We start from the raw sequence: 19,365 nt of genomic DNA, 5'->3' as shown, positions 1-19,365 counted from the left end.
GATCCACACAGTCAATGTTTTAGCTCATGATTATTCTACAGGCATTTTTCATGGCTGTAAAAAAATAAGCCCCATGAGGCTCTCTCATATTGTAAATAAATAATTGACAATAACATATATATTATATAATTGATGCTTTTAAGGAGAATGCTTGTACAAGTGATACAATTGCTTGAATCAAGAACTCCAGGAAGACCAGTCTCAGTGCCGTTGGGTGGATGGTTTTCTATATCAGAAGCATTTGGTGGATCCTGAGCCATGACCCAAGGCACAAACAGCTTAAAACTTTAAAAACTCTTTTAACTATCAAGTGAAGCAAGTCAGAAAGACAGACGCCATAGGACGTTGCTTATACACAAAATCTAACACACGACTCAGGTGAATTTCTCGATGAAACGGAAACAGACTCAGACACAGAGAACAGGCTTGCGGCTGCCAGGGGTGGGGGTGGGGAGGGACGGGTTGTTGGTTTGGGTTAGCAGGTGCAGAACTGGTATATAGAGAATGGACAAACAGCCAGGTCCTACTGTAGAGCACAGGACTGTATTCAACATCCTGGGATAAACCATCACGGAAAGGAATATGAAAAAGAATCCCTGTGCAGGACAGCAGCAAGTAACACAACACTGGAAATCAACATTACGTCAATAAAACAAACTAAAAAATAACAGATCATAATAAATTGGTTTAGGTTCTTGAGTCAGCTTCTGGTAATCAGCAACTGCATATTTTGTAGGAAGTATAACAGAATATGGCATTATAGTTTTATAAATTACCACGTACTTAAGACAATACACACATTTTTAACAGTAATTTAAAGCTTATTCCAGCTATAACACAGGTTACTCTGACTTTAAGGCAGCATCACAGGGCATAGGTCTGAGTCCATTCTCAAGACGTTCTGTTGTACCTATCTCTGCTTTAAAGACCCCTGCAGCCTCTGGCACTAGGGGGTCATCTGGGCCTGGATCACATAGCCGTGAACAAATGGATAGAAGAACCTTAGAAATAGTTAAAGCAAGAGACCACCATGATTGCAGGAAAGTGAAAGTGTTCGTTGCTCAGTGGTGGCTGACTCTGTGTGACCCCATGGACTGCAGGTTGTCCCTGGGACTCTCTAGACAAGAATACTGAAGTGGGGAGCCATTCCTCTCTCCAGGGGATCTTCCTGACCCAGGGATCGAGCCCAGCTCTCCAGCATCTCCTGCACTGGCAGGCAGATTCTTTAGCATCTGAGCACCAGAGAAGCCCTATATAAAGCTGTCATTACTGTTTATATTTGGATGATAAATTCTTGTAGTAAATGCAACCTTAGATGGTTTGAAGGGATAGTCTGTGGGAAAATTGATTGTTAAAAAGAATATACCACCTTGACACAGGCTGTCACTAGGCCCCGTGATTGTGGCATGCCAGTGAGACACATCACCCCCAGCTGGACCTGCAGAACCTTGTGCTGGTGTGAACAAGACAGTGCTTCATCGCTTTATTATGATGTGCAAACAGCCACAAGATGCTTGAATTTCTCAGTGATACTGATCCATGTCAGGAAATGTGAGCACTGCTTATTTTTCATACAATTATGAGAACAGAATATTTGGAACCTAAGCATATTTTGGCAATTTTCTTTTAAAAGCTATCAAAGGGTACACACGCAACACAGTGAAACACTGAGTTCTTTTGATTAAAGAATTTCTAAAATAATATTGAAGTAAAAAATTATTTAGCACATCTTTACTAAAGGTAATATACAAACACTTCAGTTTTTAAAGTCGACCTTCTAATTATTTCTATTTGCACAAATAAAATATTTGGGTTATCTGATGTGAACAGACAGCTCATTGGAAAAGTCCCTGATGCTGGGAAAGATTGAGGGCAAAAGGAGAAGAGGGCATCAGAGGATGAGGTGGCTGGATGGCATCACCGATGCAACAAACACGAATTCGGGCAAACTCTGGGAGATGGGGACAGAGAGGCCTGGCACGAGGCAGTCCATGGGGTCGCAAAGGGTCAGACACAACTGGACGAACTAACAACAGTATAAGCCTATATTCTACACAAACATATATATAAATAGGTATTTAGCCCATTATATGTATAAAATAAATGTATAATTCATTTATATGTATAAAATATATGTATATGTATCCAATATATGTATAAAACCATTTTCAGGAGAAAAATATAGTATGAGTTTCTCAAATCATTTTAAGTAAAATTTTAAAGTCTAGACTGTTACTTTTCAGAAATAAACTAAGAGAATAAGAGGTAAAAACCTCCCCATAAAAATCTAGGGAGTTCCCTGGGGGTCTAGTGGTTAGGACTCAGAGCTTTTACCACTGTGGCCCCAGGTTCAATACCTGGTCAGGGAACTAAGATCCCACACGCTGAGAGGCAAAAAAAAAAAAGGTTAAAAATCTAAGGAGAAACGCCTCCCTGTGCCGCCAAATAAAAGCCTGTGGAGGAGACATGGAGTCCGGGGGCAGGCAGGATGGACCTGGAGGGGGAGACGCCAGTGTGCCTGGAAACGCCGTCCTCTGAAGGAACCCAGACCGAAGCAGGCGCGGCTGCCCTGCGGCGCCCGGGCGGGCGCGCGCTCGGGAAGACAGGGCCTGACCCGGACGGGGAGAGCCGCTCTGACGCCGCCCTTCCCGCGCGCATCCCGGGGGACGCACCGCCATCTAGCGGCCGCGGGCCGACTCCTGCCCCCGGGTTCTCCCGGGGCCTCGGCGCCTGGCTCTGCAGAAGAACCCGGCCAGGCGGTGCGGGAGGGTTGAGGTCACAACACTGGAAAGAAAATGAAGTTGGAATTAGCCCTCCGGAGATTTCGCTTCTGAAAAACAGCCATCCAAAGCGCCCAGCACCTATAAAAAATGTTCCGGAAAACAAAATACCAGATGATAAAATGCTCCTGATTTAAACATTTATTTCTGCTGGTTTGCGTCCTTTCATGTTTAGAGTACATGGAGAAAAGCCTTTTTTGTCCACATAGCTTAACAGGTAGTATTTCTAGCTCTTCCTTGGCAGTTTAAAATACATGGTCACGGTCACGTTGATAACTCATTACCGAAGCACTATCCAAACCAGTGTAAAACTCTGCACATTGCAAATAGTAGAAAAAGAAAAAAAAAGTGTATAATTTCAAACCCATGAAGTTTTTTAAGGTCATCTAAGATGGCCACTGATGCTGAAGCTGAAACTCCAGTACTTTGGCCACCTCATGCGAAGAGCTGACTCATTGGAAAAGACCCTAATGTTGGGAGGGATTGGGGGCAGGAGGAGAAGGGGACGACAGAGGGTGAGATGGCTGGATGGCATCACTGACTCGATGGACGTGAGTCTGAGTGAACTCCGGGAGTTGGTGATGGAGAGGGAGGCCTGGCGTGCTGCGATTCATGGGGTTGCAAAGAGGCGGACAGGACTGAGCGACTGAACTGAAATGAACTGAACTGAAGATGGCAACCTGATGTGAAGAACTGACTTATTTGAAAAGACCCTGATGCTAGGGAAGATTGAAGGCAGGAGGAGAAGGGGACGACAGAGGATGAGATGGTTGGATGGCATAACTGACTCAATGGCCATGAGTTTGAGTAAACTCTGAGAGTTGGTGATGGACATGGAGGCTGGCGTGCTGCAGTCAATGGGGTCGCAGAGAGTCGGACACGACTAAGCGACTGAACTGAAGATTGATGAAAGGGTTTCAAACAGAATAGTACTTTTTTAACATTTAAACAAATTCTCAAATCTTTAACAGAGCTAAAGCATTAACATTAGATATGTATATTGCTGTCTATAAATATTTATATGAAGGCAGAGAGATGGCAAAGAAATCGCAACACTTTAATGATTACTTTAAATATCCTTTGAAATATAGCTTCTTCTTTTTTTCTTTCTACTTTTTTTTTTTTTAGTTTATTTTGGCTGTTCTGTGCTGCATGGGGGATCTTAATTCCCCAGCCAGGGATCAAACCTGCACCCCTGCAGTGGAAGCACAGCACCCTAACTACTGGACGGTCAGAGAAGTCCCTCTTATTTTTATTTATTTTTGAAATTTTAATGGACTATATCAGGCCTTAGGAGAAACTGAACCAATTTTCAAACATTTACTAATACATTTTTACTTACAGCAATAGTTTTTGTAACAGTGATAAAGAAGAATCATTACTTGTCTTACTAATTATATAATATCAGTTCTGTCAATGACTTTTGGGATGAAAGAAACCTAATACTGTTTTCCAAAACTGTCAATGGTCTCATTTGCTTTCTCTCAAAACTTCCGTGGATGTTCACTAGCTGGGGGACTTCTTACGTGTATACGGTTAGCAGGGGCCTGATGTATTTATACACAATGTGTGTAGCTTATCTCCCTTTCCTAAAAAATTATTCTCACAAGTAAACCACTGACTTTGTTTTTTAAAACAAGGGCAACCGCCTTTTCTACCAATGGCAGCTGAGCAGGACCCTCAGGTTTCTGGGGTTGGCTGACCCGAGTTCCAGGTACACGCTGACTCTGGTTCACTTCCCCTTCTGAGAGCCGTGAAGGCAGGAGGACAGTTCATTACAGATGATGAAGCGAATTCAGATTAGACAAAAACACTACCACCACACGCCCCCACCTTCCTACATGTGATTCTTTTACATTTAAATATGTTTAGCAATATCTCTTGTGCATTTAAAACAATACTTCAACTTTTCCCAGGAAACTTGAAAATTCATTTTTGTATTGTTGACATTGAAATTTCAAGCATACGTCTGCCTATGAGAAAAGTCAAATCGACAAGCACTTAGTAAACTGTGCTGTCTCAGTACTGAAATCACAAAGTATTTTATTTTCATTTGTTTATTCTTCTCCCAACACTTTTGTATGTTCCTATCACTTTCTCTCTCTAAAAGACAAATACGACCACTGGTATTTTGAAATTGCTAAGTAAAACTTGTTCAGTGTTAGATTTTCATGAAAATTGAACCCAAGGTTATTAAGGTCTGGAACAGACACATCGCAGCCAATAAAATCAGATGAAAATCAGAGAGCTGTTGAAAGAAGAGATCGTTGACTGGCGGTGGTGACCAAGAAGCTTATTTTCCAATAAGCAGGAGGTGTTTTGAATGCCCCAGTTCTGCCAACCTGAGGACTGATTCGGTTTTACTAATATGTCAAAGGGACACTCTCCACCAGCACAGAACAGGCAGCCTTCAGTTCTGTAGCAACAATGACCATCGCAGCCAGCAACAGCCCTGCTGGCCTGAGCGTCACCCAAGGGCTTCCTCAGCAAGCCGCAGGCAGCAAGACCATCTTCTCAGGTCAAAGGAAGCCAGGTGCCCCTGCCCTCTCCTCTCTTCCACTCGCAGGGGCAGCCCTGGACGGTGGTGGGCACGTCATACGCTCACGAGGAAACGGTTGACAGTATAACCCAGCCAGCTGATTGATATGCCAATGTGCTTTTAGACTCAAAATATAACCCACGGGGATGGCAGAAGCCCTAGGTATTGTCAGACGATTATGTTGAAACAGAGCTGTGTGAATTCTAAAAAACTTGGCTGGCGCTCAGCTCCTCGCTAGCTATGGACAAAACACAACCCAGACAAGCCATTAAAAACACATAAATGTAATGGTTTTGGTACTCATCTTGCATGCTTAGTTAAGAGTGAAAATTCAGCAGACCTCTCAGCAATGCAAACTCCCTGCCACATTTCTGATGGCAGAGGAAGTCCATTTTAGTTTGCATGTCGCCCAAGAAGAAGATTAAAATCCCAATTTTCCCCTCATCAAATTTAGATTGTGTATGTTATCAAGGAGTGTAATTTTGCTTTATTTTATATTTCGGAGAACGTGAGAGCCAGCACCCGCACAGAGAGTCAGCCCGGTCGTGGCCCCAGTCTTGAGGCCCACTCTTAGAGGGAGGGGTTGGGGGCCCGGCTCACAGGCTAGCCCCCTTCAGAAGTTTGCCCTGAGGATCCACAGTGAGGGTTAGGAAGCCCCTCCGAGTATCTCTGGTTCAGGCGGGGTCTCGGGGACGGGCAGCTCCTTCAGATTTTGAGGAAGAGATGCCTGTTTCCTGACTAGGCCCTGTCCCTTGTGGCTCCCCTGGGTCCTGACACTCACAACGGTTCACATTTCTTCTGTCAGGGGCCAGATATCAGATATTTCAGGCTTTACAGGTCCTGTGGTCTCTGTCACAGCTACTCATTTCTGCCCTCCTGGAATGCAAGCAGCCACAGATCAGAGCCCTCTAGCGAGGCGGCTGGGACCCCCAAACCTCTGAAGTGGGCTAGCCTATGAGCCAGGTGAATCTGCTCTTACGAGGGTGGCTGGTGAGCCAGGCGTGGCTGAAGGGCCCTTGCATTCCACCCTGGTCAGGACAATCCATCCCAGTGTGTCAGGCCTTGAATCAGCCACGTGTCTTGATTTTTGTTTTGGAAAACATGGTCCCAGAATTACAGAACCAATGGTTTCCACGGTCGTCCTCATCTTTAAATTTTTTTTTCCATAAGTAAATCTTGAATAGCCTATATACTCTTGGCAGTAAGGAAAACATGGAACACTTATTTGGATAGAGAAATGGAAATTCTTACCTTTAAAAATTGTCTACATGTACAGTGTCTCTTTATCTCTCTCTCTTTTTTGCTTGGTTTACATTCCAACTCTCTAGATATGTTAGGTTGAAAATCTAGATTCAAGAATGAGACACCGAAATCAGTAATGGCGAAGGGACGCCTTCCTGTCTGATCACGTCAGGATCACCGATGCCAGGGAGGACCTCACTGCTCTGAGTCCCTTAAGCAGATTTGCTGAGGTCACAAAACACAGTGGTGGAGTTTTAGAAACACTCACGTATTTGTCTTTGAAAGCAAAACTGTGTTTGAACAACTCCCTTCATGTGAGAAATTTCAGTTCAAATGCTCAAGATGCAGACCTTCTAAGACCATCCCTATCGGAGCAGGCCTGTGAGCCTGCCTAGCTCAGCGCCGTGCAGCCCTTGCTGAAGAAGCTGTTCTGGAAGCACCCTCATCGTCACCTTCTCTCCTGTATGTCGCTCACCCACCCCACTTTCTTTGCTCTTCCCAGCCGCTCAGTCTTCCTGGGAATTTGATCATGGATTCTGCCAGTCTTTTATACTCTGACTCATACTCATTTCTGATTCATACTGAAAATCATCAGAGCAGATAAGTAACAGTTTAAGTATCATGTCGAAAGGAGGACATTGAAGGAAAAAATGTACAACATCTTGAGCAAAAAACCCATTATTTTTTCTTGAATTTTCACAGGGTATCAATCTTAAGTATTTAATAGATAGATGGCATACATACAAATGTAGACATACGTATATATTTGTAATTCGATTCTGTAATGTGTGTACTTAAGACAAACGTATTTGCTCTCCTTATCTGCGTCCTATTTTATCTTTTAGTTGGAGGCTGTTTAATAATAAGAAAAGTAAACAAATAAAAAAGCGAATAAATAAAGTGTTTTTCAGGGTCAGCTATTTTTCTCATCTTAGTGCGTGCAGTACTGTACATTTGGTAGTACTTATTTAATGCTTCTAATTAAGTGGAATGCTTTTGCTAATTCTGAATCTTCATTTACTGTAATTGTGGGCCTAAACACTCCCAGTAGGATTCCTTCCGAGATGGTTTTAAATTCACTGTGATTGTGCACATGGGTGGCTGCAGGAATAACCTGTTTAATTCCTCAGCCGTGCAGGCTCGGCACAAAGTTGAGCCATTTCCATAAGTGCGCCTTCTCTCTCTGGAGGCAGTTCTTTGACACATCAAATGAACGCTCTTTTTCCCCAGTAAACACGAAACACTTGCCCTTCAGTCCCCGCGTCGCTGCACATCTATTCGGAAACTTCTGCGGAGACCGACTAGCATTGCTCTGGTCGCATCCCTCTTATCGCCAGAGGTGAGAAGGAAAAGAGCTTTCTGACCTTCGTGGTGCCCTGCACCCGCTGACGGGGAAGTGTGCTGGTCCACACCAGTGTTTCTCCAGGACTCACAGTCACTTCCTCCTTACACAACTCCTGAGGCTCTGCCAATCCAGAGCTAAAGATACTTCGTAATTAAAAAGTTAATTTTCAATAAAGTTTTGTGACCCATTTTGCAATTCTCCTCTAGCTTTGGAGAGTTCTGGGTCTACAAGTTCACCAACCACTCTCTACTAGGCGGGAAAAAACTCCTTAGTAAGACTGACCCAGCCTGTGAGCCAGCCAAGCTCAACCTGGTGTGAGAAAGATTTCCTCCATGCAGAACACTGATTAGAAAGAAGTAGAGACAGTCAAGCAGAGAAGTTCTGGGACAGAAGGTAAGTGACACTCAAGAAATAGCACAGGGTCGGCAATTCCTGCAAACTGGGAGACTTCCCTGGAAGACACCAGGGATGACCACTCAAAAGCCAGGAGAGCTTTGAAAAAAGAGTGAGAGGGGAGAAAAAAGCAGGTAATGGCCCGTAGAAGCATGAAAAACAAAGACTCCGCATAAATGGACCCCCATTCAAGAGAAACAGAACATATAAGTAAATAAATAGGAGATATTTGCAGAAGAATGACTGAAAGGCCATAAACTAAAATAATAGACATGCTTGTCCCTTGCTGTTAAGTTTATGGGTGGTTTCTAGTTCTTCATTTGCTTCTGTGCTTTCTCCATTTTCAACAACAGAATCATTCATTTGATGTTTTTGTAAGAAAAGATGTGTAAGTAATGTAAAATTCCAATATTTAAAACAGTACTGGTAACAAAAACAGCAAAAAACATAAGGCGTTAAAAAGAAAATACACAACTCCAAATTTAATCTATTTTATGTAAATGTCACATAATTAGTATACAAATCAGTGGCCTGGAAGGTGGTTCAATAGCTATTTTGAATCCAACTGGTTATCTTTGTGAAAAAAAGTTAAATCCTTGCCTTGCATCATCCTCTAAAATAATGTCCTTGCAGATTAAAAATTAAGGCTGAGAAATAACATTATGCAGGAAAAAAAAGGAAATATCTGATGCACAGATAAATATGGAAAAGTTTTAAATGCATAATGGGGAAGGGAGTATAAAAGCAAATAAGATTGGCCCCCATAGCGTAGTCAATTTAAAATCCTTGTCTTCAAGCATAAATAAAATGTGAAGTTTACCAAGGGCCTGTTGTATGTGCTCAGTTGTGTACGAGTCTCCTCTGTCCATGGGATTCTCCAGGCAGGAGTTCTGGAGTGGGCTGCCATGTCCTCCTCCATCTTCCTGACCCAGGGGTCGAACCTGTGTCTCTTGAGTCTCCTGCATTAGCAGGTAGATTCTTTAGCACCAGCACCACCTGGGAAGAAATTAGGGAATAGATACAAATTTTAGTCTATATGATAGATGAAAGGTTACTATTTACATTTTTGAAAACCAATCATCAGGATAAGAATAAATAGCAAAATGAGTAAAAGATACTGAGACAATTAGAAGGATGTGATAAAAGAGATGTGTGTATGTGTTCTCCATCGTTCCCCATCTTTGTCTCAGTCCCAGCGGTACAGGTAACTGTAAGCATTTCTCACTTCTGGGTTATCTGATGCCCAGTCCTGCAGTCTCCTCCTCTTAGATGGATGTAGCTCGCTCTGTAGCAGGAGCTGAAGAGGATGAGTCTGTAGTTGTGCAAATTCAAGCCTTATTCTGTAGCATCATAACTGAGCAACAGCTTAGCTATTTGCACAATCCTTGGTTTGCTCTTTTTCCTTAATTTTCCTGAAAATATTGCTCTTTTAATTTTGCTCGCATGTTGCTTTGGAAAGTCTGCTGCTGCTGCTAAGTTGCTTCAGTCTTGTCTGACTCTGTGCGACCCCATAGACGGCAGCCCACCAGGCTCCCCTGTCCCTGGGATTCTCCAGGCAAGAAAACTGGAGTGGGTTGCCATTTCCCTCTCAAATGCATGAAAGTGAAAAGTGAAAGTGAAGTCGCTCAGTCGTGTCCAACCCTCAGTGACCCCATGGACTGCAGCCCACGAGGCTCCTCCGTCCATGGGATTTTCCAGGCAAGAGTACTGGAGTGGGGTGCCATTGCCTTCTCCTTGGAAAGTCTAATGCCACTTTATTTCTCTTGCCCTTGTAGGGTGTTTGACTTTTCTGCTTTGAAGTTCTAGGGAAAATTTTGTCTTCAAAATGTGATATTTTTTAATAGGATATGTCTCTAAGAACATCATCCTGGGTCAGTTATGCCGAGTACCTGGTGGATCTGCCCATCTTTTGCTGATTTCTAGAATGTTCTTGTCTATCACAGCTGTACAGGTGACTCCTGCCCCATTGTTTGGTTCTTGTTCTTCAGTAGCTTCTCTTTCCCACTTCAGCTACTTCCTCTGACTTTTCACTTTTTATTAATACTTCATTTTATTTTTTGTTTGCTTTTCTTTCTTTCTTCAATATCACTTACTACATTTTTATCTGAATTTGTTCTTTCTTATTATGTCGCCCTAAATTAGTCCTCATTTCTGAGACTAAATCACTAAATTTGCATTTTTAAAAAGTTCTTGAGTTCAATCAACAGTTTTTCCTTTATTCCCATCGCTCATCCATTTTTGTTTTTAATGCTTCGTGTTTTAGTTCATTTTTTAAAAAAATACAGCCTATTTAGGGGGGCTATTTAATTGAATTTGTGGTAAGTGTGTGTGTGTGTGTTTTTCTTTTTGAAGGGAGGGAATTGGGAGAGAGGACGTCAATCACCTGAGATGCTTTGATTTTCTTTGTCTGGGTCCTTCTCATGGACCCAGACAATGGAGATTTGTACAGCTGGGGAGGGACTATGATTGTTTCTGTCCGCGTTTGTGGACCAGGTTTCTGTCTTCGTGCTCAGGGTCCTGGCCTGTGAGCGAGTGTTGGGAGGGCCGAGCGCAGCGTGTTGGTCGGGCCCGTGCACCCTGTCTCTGGGTCCCGGAGTCCCCAGCTCCCCTCTCTCTGTTCTGCCACCTCCCCACCCGAGGGCAGCCCCTCAGCTCTGAGCCTCCCCACCCCCACCCTACCGCCGGGAGTCCTCTGCCCCTTTCCCCGAGGCTGGGTCTTCCAGGGCCCTCCCTGTGTCGTTTCTTTCTCTAGATTCTCAGGGTGGATTTAGTTCATGTGTGTCGTCACGCTAAGTAGCGTCAATCATGTCTCTCTGCAACCCTGTGGACTGTAGCCCACCAGGCTCCTCTGTCCATGGGACTCTCCAGGCAAGAACACTGGAGTGGGTTGCCGTTCCCTTCAGCAGGGGATCTTCCTGACCCGGGGATGGAACCCGAATGTCTCAAGTCTCCTGCATTGGCAGACAGGTTGTTTACCACTAGGTGTCAGGTGAATTCGGTCCTGTATTTTACTATTTTGTGGTAGCCATCACACTTTACAACTGAATATTGTGAGTGTAGTTGGATGGCATCACTGACTCAATGGACGTGAGTCTGAGTGAACTCCGGGAGTTGGTGATGGACAGGAAGGCCTGATGTGCTGCGATTCATGGGGTCGCAAAGAGTCAGACACAACTGAGTGACTGAACTGAACTGAACTGAGTTGGTATTTTAATGCCTGTCTTCTCTTCTAGTATGTAAGTTCCATGAGAATGGGACTCTGTTTTTCTCATCCCTGTCACCTCATTGACCAAAACATAGTAACTGCTCATTCAACTTTGTGGAATGAACGAATGGTCAAATGAATGAGTACCTCTTAGCAGCTCTCGGAAAAGCGATCCTAGGAAAGTTAGTACAATCTCCACGAAGTTATTTTGGGATTAGGTAAAATAAGGCATTCAAAGTGATTCACTCTGCAGACACACAGAGGTCAGGAACACAGAATGCTATGGCAGTTGATTGTCCTGTCTTCAGCCCAGATTTCCTTTCTTCACTGTGCACATTTCAAACCAAATATGAAAATGTGAATTGAGGTGGGACGTGTACAGAGGACATCAGACACAGAAGCCAGTGGACACAATTTTGTCACACCCAGGGTCTCCTCCAGGAGTTCACGTGATTTCCTGAGCTCCGGTTCCCTGGAAATTGTAAGGTGCCCACTGCCATGTCAGGATAGGAGGCCAAACAGAGCCTCTGTGAGGCGGGCCCTGCTCTGGAGCCAGGCTCCCTGCAGATCTCCACAGCCTGTGAGAGACCGGCTCCTCGGCCACCCCTCGCTGCAGACGGAGCTCCTCTTGGCCTCTGCCTCCCGCCAATCACACCCCTCCGGATTCCTGGTGATGATTGGACACGACCTTCCTCCTGGCCTTCTGGTTGACCTGCAAGCTGCTTCTGGTTCAGCTCCCTACCACGTTCTCTCTGGAGGTCTGCTGGGTTATCCTCATCCTTCCCCAGGGCTCTAAGGGCTCACTCTTCAGAGGAACAACCCTCCCTGCTTATCTCGGAGGCCTCTGTCCCCCCTCCACCCCCGTCTTTCCCTCTATGCGTCACTCAGTGGTGACAAGTCAACTGTCCACCACGTGTCACTTCAAAGCAGAAAAGGCGTTTCCTCCTGTAAAGCGTTTCCTGCGTGTGCCTTACAGAGCCGCCTGTAGCATTTTGTTGCCCTGTTGTTATACAGTCATAAGGTTCTGTCTGTTCACCAGATAATTATATTACATTAATATGGTGTGAATAAATGAAAGCAGTAATTATGCTTTATCCTCTTCTATTTTGCAATTTCCAGTTTGCTTGTTTCAAGAATAAAAAGAAAATTGCCACATTTGAAACAATATTATTTCATTTCTAAACAAGGAACAACACAAGAAGCCCACCCGGGGTGACAGGTTAAAACAGTTCACTCCTCTCCAGCTTCCTTTAGAAAAAGACTTCATTTTTGTATCACTTTGCCAACTTGTACATTGACCAACACTTGGGATGTTTTTAAAAATAAAGGAAGGAAGGCACCTCTCAATCAGAGGATAACACTTTCTTCTGTTTTTATAACTAAGGACTGAGGCATTTTAAAGTGACTGGCCCCCAGGGTACCCTAACTTCCAGACCCAAAGATCCCCATTACTGTCTTGTGAACCATTCATTCTTTCCCTCTGATTCTATTCAGGAACACAGGCTCTCTCAATGACCCCCAGTGCTCAGGCCTGTACACCTTTGAGTGTAGATGTGGGTATAAACGGAGAAGGCAATGGCACCCCACTCCAGTACTCTTGCCTGGAAAATCCCATGGATGGAGGAGCCTGGTGGGCTGCAGTCCATGGGGTTGCTAAGAGTTGGACACAACTGAGCAACTTCACTTTCACTTTTCAGTTTCATGCATTGGAGAAGGAAATGGCAACCCACTCCAGTGTTCTTGCCTGGAGAATCCCAGGGACAGGGGAGCCTGGTGGGCTGCTGTCTATGGGGTCGCACAGGGTTGGACACGACTGAAGTGACTTAGCAGTGGGTATAAAATGGCTAAAATCAATTTTGATGGCTGTTTTGTACACATAGTAGGTGTTCAGTGAATACTCATGGACCAGATCTAAAGGCACGTGTAAATTTCTAACGGAAATGTTCCCCTAATTCTAGGTGACCCCAACCAGTGTCAAAATATCTTGAGTTTGAAAATGTATTCTGAAATTTAGCTGAATCTATTATATATTCACATGTGTTTTCAACTTAAACATTAACAAAATTTTTTTTTAATAATGGTAGTGAAAATATTATATGGTTTGTTTGAAGAAGTTTGTTCTTTTCCAGAAACAGCATTGATCGATTTTTATATTATGAGTAGTTTATTCGTGTGTGTGTGTGTGTGTGTGTGTGTGTGTGTGTTAGTCACTCAGTCATGTCCGACTCTTTGTGACCCCATGGACTGTAACCCGCCAGGCTTCTCTGTCCATGGAATTCTCCAGGCAAGAATACTGGAGTGAGTTGTCATGCCCTTCTCCAGGGGATCTTCTTGACTCAGAGATCGAACCTGAGTCTCCCACACTGCAGACAGATTCTTTACCATCTGAGCCACCGGGGAAGCCCCTAGTTTATTCATAAAACCAAATCAACAGGAGCATCTTTATGACATAAATAAGAAGAAATGTCCTACTTAGTCACAGTAGAATAATGAAACTCCAGTCCAATTCTCGACACTTACCCGAGACATCTGTGTTTACTGTAATGAAATTCTCATTCGCATACAGGTAAGGCATCGTGTGAATCATAAGCCAGAGGATGTGCGCAGTCTGAGCTCAAGGCACACTCAGGGATGGTGCAGCATCGACATCAGAGAATGTAGCAAGTGGCATTTCTCTGTGGAAAATCTTGGGTTCAGTGCCAGTTAAGCACTTTCATCCATTTTTCTCAATGATAGGATAGAAAGCATGTTCATTAAGTAAACAAGGAAACCAAGCTGAGAGCAGCAGATAACACCATAGAGAATGGGGACTGATTTGATCATGACCATGAAATTTAACTAAATGGTCAGAAGGAGACTGAGAGTCTGCAGAGGGGAGAGAGGCCAGGCTACCCCACTTAGGTGGCCAGCGGGGCGGGGACGTTTACAAGTGCAGGCCCCCATCTTTCTGCTTTCACCTGGAGGCTCTGCAAACACACGGAGCCCAGCCATCACCTACACTAACGCAGTCAGGAGCCTGGGCGAGCCAGGAGACCTCCAGGTGCCTCCCACCTGCCAGCCGGGTGCCCTCCAGGTGATCCTTACTCATGTCTCTGCTTTGCAAGCCTCCGTTTTAGGAACTTACATGATGGATTTGGATTTTGACAGAAAAGGGCTTAGACTACATGCTGAAAAGGACACCACAAAGTAGTTGGGGAATTAAAAAAAAAAAAGAAAGAAACGGATTACAAGTTCCTAGAAACTGCAAAATTCACATGGAACAAGCTGTCCAGTGAAAGTCACTCAGTCGTGTCCAACTCTGTGTGACCCATGGAATTCTCCAGGCCAGAATACTGCAGTGAGTAGCCATTCCCTTCTCCAGGGCATCTTCCCAACCCAGAGATCAAACCCCGGTCTTCCACACTGCAGGCAGATTCTTTACCAGTTGAGCCACAAGGAAAGCCCAAGAATACTGGAGTGGGTAGCCTATCCCTTCTCCAGGGGATCTTCCCAACCCAGGAATCAAACCAGGGTCTCCTGCATAGCAGGTGGATTCTTTACCAACTCAGCTATCAGGGAAGCCTGCTAATATCAGGGAAGTCCAACCAAATGTTAATTACTTACATTTCTGACTATCATGTTCATAACTTTAAAAAGTTGAGATTCATCATGATATTTTGCCTGTGTCTCACCAGTTTTGCTCTATTCCTGTTGTTACTATTTTTACTATTGATATTTCAATTTTGGTCAGAAGAAGGTGATGATTGTTCTCCACTGTTTACATATTACAGGGATGCAGAGAGGCTCTTAAACTAATTCAGCCATGTCACCAGGGGCAAAACCGTCCTTCCTCAGGGACATGACTGCTGTGCCTCTAGGCTGCCTAGCTGTTCAAACTGTCCGTGCCACCCCTCCGAAGAGCGGACACACGGGACTTAAGCCTGAAAAGGCTTCAGTAGAGAGCAGCAGAAACGATTAAAGACTTGGAAAATAGCACCTATGAAGGAAGATTAAAGGATCTGTGATTATTTAGCCTGGAGAAGAGCAGCAGACCTAATAACCATCTTCAGGATGCTGAAGGGTTATTATATAGAGGCCGGGGACCAGCTGTCCCCTCTCACACCGAGGACAGAGAAAGAGGAAATGGGCTTACGCTTCAATAGGGAGGATTTAGATGAGATATAAAGAGCTTCCTTCCAGTGAGGGCCGTCAGCAAAGAGACCAGTTGCCAGTGAAGATGCTCCTTACCCTGGGGGAGGGGCGGTTTCTTCCCTAGAGGAGAAGGGCTGGTTGTGGGGCGGTGGGGGGAGAGAGGGCATGGGGGGAGGGTTCCAGGAAGAGACGACAACCACAGAAGCTTTAGTTTTGTAAGATACTATAACATTGTTTAAAACTGAGGCTACACTCGTGCCTGCAATGTCTCCAGGGCTGTACTTCCATTTCCACTGATTATTGTCTCAGTTCTTTGAAAGATGCTGTGCAAGTGTGTCTGTATAAAGGTCAAGTATTTCAAAGGACAGTTCAATGAAGAGGGTGCGCTTGCTGGAAGTGACAAGAGTCAGCTGGCTGCTATTTATTCTCTATTTTCATAGATTATTGTAGCAGCAGCATCAAAAGAATGGAAAGCTGTTTTGAAGAATAGAAAAATTGGAATCAACTCTCTAGGCTCGAGTTCTTTTCAGTGGAAATCGTCTTTGATGTTTTAAAAAATAATGTGGTCAGTAGGTCAGTAGGTGTTTTTGTTTGCTGACTGGGGAGGAATAGAGGGGAAGAAGGTAAAGAGGGGAGTGATTTTTTTTTCTTAAACATTTGCATTTCTACCCTATTTCTACACTCAGAAGCATCTCTCACCTGTCTGGAGGATGGTGGATGGAGCGGGTGGTGGGTGGTGGGGGTGGTGGATGGCGGGGTGGGGGGTGTGGATGGAGAGGGTGGTGGGTGGCGGGGGTGGTGGATGGCAGGGGCGGTGTGAATGAACAGAGCTCTACTCTGTGTGCAGGACTGTCTGGGTCAGACATCACATCCTGAACCTTGGTTTTATTAACATCCTGTATTGTTACTAATTGAATGACATTCAACTGTTTTACAAGAATCAAGTTCATTGCATTGCTGTTGCTGAACTCTTTATTTTGGGAATTTCTTCTGCTTATTTAGGGCTTCTCTCATAGCTCAGTTGGTGAAAAATCCGCTTACAGTACAGGAGACCCTGGTTCGATTCCTGAGTCAGGAAGATCCCCTTGGAGAAGGGATAGGCTACCCACTGCAGTATTCCTGGGCTTCCCTTGTGGCTCAGCTGGTAAAGAATCTGCCTGCAATGCAGGAGATCTGGGTTTGATCCCTGGGTTGGGAAGATCCCCTGGAGAAGGGAACAGTTACCCTCTCCAGTATTCTGGCCTGGAGAATTCCATGGACTGCATAGTCAATGGGGCTGCAAAGTGTCAGACACGAGTGAGTGACTTTCACTTTCTGTTTATTTTAGGGGAAAACATATTTTTCAATCAGTGACACTTTTCCATCTGTCAGCCCGGTTCCAACATCCAATTCTGACAACTTGCCATCAGGTCTACGTGACAACAGGTGCTGCTCCGTGCAGAGGAGTGACGCTTTGTTAGCTGCTGGGGCCACCTCGAGCCGGAGCACTGCCCAGACCACACTCACCACTTCTCTCTGGTACTTGGATATTGATACCTCACAGTAATTTCAAATTTTCAAGCTTGAGGAGGGGGATTTGGGAATGGACTCTTTTTTTCCATCATAAGTAAAAACAAAAGTATTTTTACAAATCCTAAAGAAAAAGAGTGGACTTCCCAGGTGGCTCTAGTAGTAAAGAACCCGCCTGCCAATGCAGGAGCTACAGGAGACACAGGTTCCATTGCCTGGAGAATCCCCTGGATTGAGGGAGCCTGGTGGGTACAGTCCATGGGTTGCAAAGAGTTGGATACGACTGAGCAATTGAGCACAAGGAAAAGAGTTCTGTACTAGATCATGCTTTGTTTTTAGAAATGGTCATAGGCTGGGGCTATTTTGTTCTCAAAATAGATTTTTAGAAAGAAATCCACTTCATAAGTTTGAAGACAAGAGTCAAACCCATTGTAAACTTTCAGGGTTTAAGGTCTCTCTACTTCCTATGAATTCATCACCGTGTCTTCCTTCCACCAAAGGTGTTTAAACAGTTCTTTCTCCTCTGACAGTCTCTGTACCTCTGGACAGCGAGTCATATGCTCATTTTAGTGGAGACCATTTCTAATTAAACACATCCCTCTAAACATGCTGAGGGGCTTCAGGGAGGGGCTTTGTGCTTTCGTGAGGAGAGGGGCTGGTCTGACGTTACTAAGTAGCTGCCCATTACAACGAGAAGGCAATGGCACCCCACTCCAGTACTCTTGCCTGGAAAATCCCATGGACGGAGGAGCCTGGTGGGCTACAGTCCATGAGGTCGCTAGGAGTCGGACACAACTGAGCGACTTCACTTTCACTTTCACTTTTTACTTTCATGCATTGGAGAAGGAAATGGCAACCCACTCCAGTGTTCTTGCCTGGAGAATCCCAGGGACAGGGGAGCCTGGTGGGCTGCCATCTCTGGGGTCACACAGAGTCAGACACGACTGAAGTGACTTAGCAGCAGCAGCAGCAGCCCATTATAATACTAGTGGTGAATAACATCACAAGGTTATTTTCTTTAAAAACACCACTCTTTCAGTAGTAAAAATGTGCTTTAGACATGCGTCCAACTCCAGATAAAAATGAAGCCTTTAAAGAAATCTACTATGCCTGCTTATATCCAAGTAAAAGTACTACATGTGATATTAAAATTTCACCACCCATGATCTTCTGCCTAATCATCACTAAACTATAATTAAATGTCATCAAATGTTCAAATAGTTTTGATAAAAATGTAGTAATGTGCATAATGCTTTAAAAGAACTCACTAGAGTTTAAAATAACTTCAAACAAGGATTCTTGGGTGGTCAGGACAGGATCGTGTTTCTGGTTGACCTGCATCTCTCACTACAGTAAAGCAGGAGAATGCCTGTAAGCAAGAGTTGATTCCCTGGAAAGCAGGCATTTCGGATTCTAGAATACATGCGTCTTTGGGGATATTTGTAATCTGGATACTCACTGTGCTGAGTCCCTCAGTCGTGTCTGACTCTTTGTACCCCATGGACTGTAGCCTGCCAGGCTCCTCTATCCATGGGATTCTCCAGGCAAGAACACCGGAGTGGGTTGCACGTCCTCCTCCAGGGGATCTTCCTGACCCAGGGACTAACCCAAGTCTCTCGCATCTCCTTGCATCTTGCAGGGGGATTCTTTACTACTAGCGCACCCTGGGAAGGCCAAGGTACTCACATATGAGGCTAATGGCAAGACAAATAATAGAAACTCTTTCTTGATGTATGAAATAAAGATTTCTGCTGTGTCTCTGAAAAGAGCTCAGATCAGAAGGCACCTGCCTGTCTCCCCAGGCCCGTCTCCCTCAGTGCAGTGACGCCCTGCCCTGTCCCCTCTGGCACCTGGTTCTGCCAGCTGCCTCCTCCTCTGGCTCCGGCTGACTCATCGGCTGTCATGTCTGTCCTTCAGGCTCTCTCTGCTTCATAGGGCATCAAACACAGAAAGTGACCTTTCAGCCCCTCTGGTTACTGCCTATGTCTTCTCCTCCTCACTGGACTGAATCTCCTTGAACCTGTGGTCTGCACTGGCGGTCAGCAAAGCCACGGGCTCTGCTGGCCTCCTCCTCAGCTCACCCCCCTGAGTACACTCTCAGCCCAGATCACGCTGTGTGGACCTCGCCTTGCGATTCCCCTGGAACTGCTTTGGTTAACCACTAGTGACTTCCCGTCCTTGTGAGCTCCCTGTGGGACTCGTTTCTGCTCTTCCTGGACTC

The 19,365-nt window shown here is 44.8% G+C and overlaps 1 pseudogene; it reads right to left on the bottom strand.

Moving 5' to 3' along the window:
- Nucleotides 1-864: 864 nt before the first annotated feature.
- LOC102405506 lies at nt 865-2,678 on the bottom strand (annotated as a pseudogene).
- Nucleotides 2,679-19,365: the final 16,687 nt, after the last annotated feature.

The sequence above is a fragment of the Bubalus bubalis genome, chromosome 22, assembly GCF_019923935.1.
Source record: "Bubalus bubalis isolate 160015118507 breed Murrah chromosome 22, NDDB_SH_1, whole genome shotgun sequence".
Taxonomy (NCBI): Eukaryota; Metazoa; Chordata; class Mammalia; order Artiodactyla; family Bovidae; genus Bubalus; species Bubalus bubalis.
This window is presented reverse-complemented; position numbering and strand designations above follow the sequence as displayed.